At 43.4% G+C, this 4,149-nt stretch overlaps 1 protein-coding gene across 1 annotated transcript in view; it reads left to right on the plus strand.

Moving 5' to 3' along the window:
* Positions 1 to 4,149, plus strand: part of LOC107100856 (serine/threonine-protein phosphatase 2B catalytic subunit gamma isoform-like) — a 49,689-nt gene that overhangs the window by 5,212 nt on the left and 40,328 nt on the right. The window lies entirely within an intron of this gene.

Below are 4,149 nucleotides of genomic sequence, written 5' to 3' on the forward strand. Positions count from 1 at the left end.
CTCACTGGCAGCTGGGGAAGGCGCCCTGGTTGAAGGTGGAGGGGGGGTGTAGGTACCAGATCTGCTCTGGGTCCCGCCCCTTCTTATGATGTCATCATATGGCAACTCCACTCGGACAAACTTTATTGCACCTGTTTCTTAAGAATTAAATCTCTTAACATATTATTAAACATATTTGCTATTATTTGACATTTCATTGGTGATCTAAACTAGAAAACGGTCATTGTCAGTCTAGAAGGAAAGTCTTCTAAGACAGACTGAGCTCTGCTATTTAACAAGGTGACAAATAATTCAGTTTATTTTTATTAAGATCTGATGTTCTGAATGCTGGCGTACCATAAAGAATAAATGATGAACAGTTTAGTTTGTGCCTTCAAGCCGTTGCCCGTAGGAAGACGTTACTGGATATAACCTAACGGAATATCTTCAGAACGGCTCCAAATGACACTAAACTAATATGGGTGAGTAGAACATGATGTCATAACGTGAAATCAACGAGCCCAATGTAAAAGAACTGGTGTTCCCCTTCAATCTGGACTTAAAAAGGGGCATTTCTGTGAGAACATGCAGATCAGGCTGTTCAGGTGCCATAAAGGAACGATCGCCCCGCTGTTCGTACCGTGATCTGGGCATGTCCAGAACCATTTGATCACCATTGTTTATTGTTTACAATAAGCAATTGTTTATTTAGGTTTTGTTGTTTTTAATCTGTGGACCCCTGCAGGACTTAACTCGCTCTGTGTCTGTAAAGTAGGTAAATCAGAGGTGAGTGGAGGCGTCTGCTGTCAGGTGGCTAAAGAAGAGAGCAGCGTGGGGGGGGTGTTGCTGGATATGGAAGAGGAAGGAAGCTGAACTGTTTCGTCGATGATCAACACCTTCATGCTTTCAATCTAAAAGCAGAACTCAAAGCAAACTGCTGCTTGGATTCCCCTTAATGCAGAGCAATCTGTCTGATGTCAGAGGGGGCCTCCTCATCGGCGTCTGGGACGTCAGACACGCCGAACCGTGTCTCCCAGACGGCGTGTGTTGGTAGCGGCGTCAGAGCAGCAGGTGACGGTCACATCTGATGGGCTCAGGTCGGGTTAGACTGGCTTAGAAATGGGAATGTGTGAGGAGAGCATCAGTCCATTAAAGCTGCCTTCCTAAAGCTGCAGATCAGCTGGCAGGTCCTGACCGCTCCTGATTGGCTTTAGCTGGCGGTCGTCTCTACTTTACTGTCTGGAATAGAAACCCTGTTGGAGCCGGAGGTTAGAAAACTCACCTGGAGCTTGATGAGGCGGCGCTCGTCGTCCCAGACCCCTTACTGTCGCAGCTTAAAGGGCCTCCTGCTTCCCAGAGGACAGAGTCGCCTCAATGCTGCAGAGAAATGCAGTCAGAGTTCTTAGAGCTGCATAGCTCTATTTCATCTGGATCTGGACTAATGGCTTTGATAACTCTGGTTCAACATGAACGACTGCTGTAGCTCCCAGATCTGCTCTGGTCCTGCTTCCTGCCAGCGACGTTACGCTACAGGATTGGCTGAACGTTGTCACATGATGTAAAACATTGTGGTTGCTCAGACAACGATGATAACATCACGCAGCGTCCGTGAGCCGAGCCGGGAGCATCTGTAGCGTTAGCGTGTCTAATGACAGAAGTTTTACCTGATCGATAACAAATCTGAAAAAAAAAAATCTGTTTCTGGTGAACAAAGTAACTGTTAGACCATAAAGAGCTGTGGCTAGCTGTGCTCAGTAGCTAACAGGTTAGCCTCTTTTAGCTCGGCCATGTTACGCTACAATTCTTTTAACTTTGTTTCAACTGTTCAATTTCTACAAGTAGAATAACTGTTGTTTTAAAATCTCTACGAAAGTTTTTTTTTTGTCCTCCTTTGCCCTCTGATCTTAATCAAAAGAATACAAATAAGCTGAGACTTTTTTTGTCACCCTGTTGAACGGCAGAGCTCAGTCGTAGCTGAGTCAGTACCTTCCTTCCAGACTGACGTTGATTGTGTTCTACTTTCGGCTAATTTAGATCGCCAATGAAATATAAAATATAAGCAAATATAGGAAATGAAGTTAAGACTCCAAAAGAGATTTGATCCTTGCAATACAGTTTGTCTGAGTGGAGTTGCCATATGTTGACGTCATAAGAAGGGGCGGGACCCCGAGCAGATCTGGTACCTACAGTGGCAAGACATGGAATCGTCATGGTGATATCACAGCTTGTGATGTCAGAGCCATGAAGGATTCCTTGGAACCGATTATTCCAAGTGTAATGAGCTGGTGGGACAGTCTCTGATGTCTACTGGGGGCAACCATGATGTCCATCAAAAAGTTAAATCAGAGGGATGGAAGCGTAGATGAGAGCCGATGGAAGTAAGACAGTCTGCATATATAACGGCTCATGTTGCCATGGCGATATTCATTAACGTTATCACCGCCCCGGGCTTGTCTAATGTTGTGCAGCCAGAGGAGAACGGGTTTGGTTTTGCATGTAGGTCCATGTTCCTGCAGCTGCTGGCTGTTTATCTGATGGGTTGAATCAGCCAGAGGAGGAGCAGCCATGCAGGAAACTACACAGATCTGGGGGCCTTGGTTTTGTTTTGTTTTGTTTTTAGGGGGAACCGTGTAAACGTGGACTTGGGGAAATAATTGGCCGTCTGTCATGTTGAGGTTCTCCTCTGTTTCCTGGAACGGGGCTGAATCTCTGAGTCCAAAGATCTAAACCAGGGGGGGTCAAACTCATTTTGGTTCAGGGGCCGCATACAGCTTCATCTGACCTCATGGGGGGCCACACCAGTAAACTCATTGCAAGATTAAACAGAACTAATCAAAGCTGACCTGTTGTCGTTATTTTAAATTGAACCAAGTTTGCTTTACAAAATATGTTATGAATAACCGCTGAGTTTTTAAGAAAAATAAGTTCACTTTCAACCGTTTTACTCAGTAAAACATGTGAGTGTATAATGCATAAGAACTGATCAGAAATTCTACAATTTTGCTTAACATTCATTCACAGTTTTTGAATTTTAAAAACACCGCCCTGCATGACAAAATACATCAAACAGATAAAATTTAAGAAATTATTTAATATCAGTTTTCCACATCTGGAAAGAACTTTGAAGAAATGATCTGGCTTCACACATTTGAAATCTTAAGTGTCTGCTGTTTTAATGGAATGGAAATGTTCATTTACCGTCTGTAAAAGCTGCACTAAACGAAATGTCATTTTATACACAAAAGTTGTCCAAGTTTAAACAGACATTTGATTAAGTACATTCTCCATTCCTGTTGAAAGACTTGCAGAGAAATATTTTACCAAATAAAACTCTTGTTGTGAATCTGATGGACTGTATTGATCTCACAGTGGAGAAATCTACTAACTGTTATAGATTAGCACTAACTTTAGCAGAATTAATTCAGCGAATATTCAAAGCTGTAATCTTTAGTAGTGCAAAATGACTTACTTTCCATAGGATTTAGTTTTACTCAGTATTTGACATCATGTCCCGAGCGGCAGTGTAAGATGCTGGCAGGGAAAGCTGACATGGAGCGCCATAACCAAGTGGCTGGAATAGAATACAGGAACATCTGTGCAGAATATGGGCTGGAAATCTGAAGGTCAAAGTGGGAAACGCCTCCAAAGATGGTAGAGAACGACCGAGTCAAGATCCTGTGGAGAATAGGGGGTTTTCAGTAACGTCACTGGCCAGCTTCCGGTCCGCCATCTTGGGTGGCATATTATCGTATATCATATATATCATGTCGCGAATGGATAAGTACGCCAGCACGCTAGAGCCACCAGATCATGACTTAACGTTGTTGAACGAAGAGACGAGTGGAGTTGCCATATAGAGAAGCCAGGGACCGGTATGTTGACAAAATCAGCATTATTAATAATTTGGATCCATATGAACTTCCAAACAATGACTTGTTGCCACTGTTTTGCATATCAGACGTCTTCGGCTACCTTGTTTGTGGTGAGAGCGCCTATACTTCAGAACAGTTCCAAAGCTGCAAGTCCTTGGAGTCTCATGTGCAGTTTAAAAATAGATGGGTTCAGGAGCCGCAGCTCATAAAGCCAGCAAACAGTGCTAACCGTTAGTGCTAACAACCACTCAGGCATGTAATGTACTTTTAACTAGCTGCTATGTGTTTCAAAGGTTTG

Source organism: Cyprinodon variegatus, unplaced genomic scaffold, assembly GCF_000732505.1.
Source record: "Cyprinodon variegatus isolate N-32 unplaced genomic scaffold, C_variegatus-1.0 Scaffold1020, whole genome shotgun sequence".
Classification (NCBI taxonomy): Eukaryota; Metazoa; Chordata; class Actinopteri; order Cyprinodontiformes; family Cyprinodontidae; genus Cyprinodon; species Cyprinodon variegatus.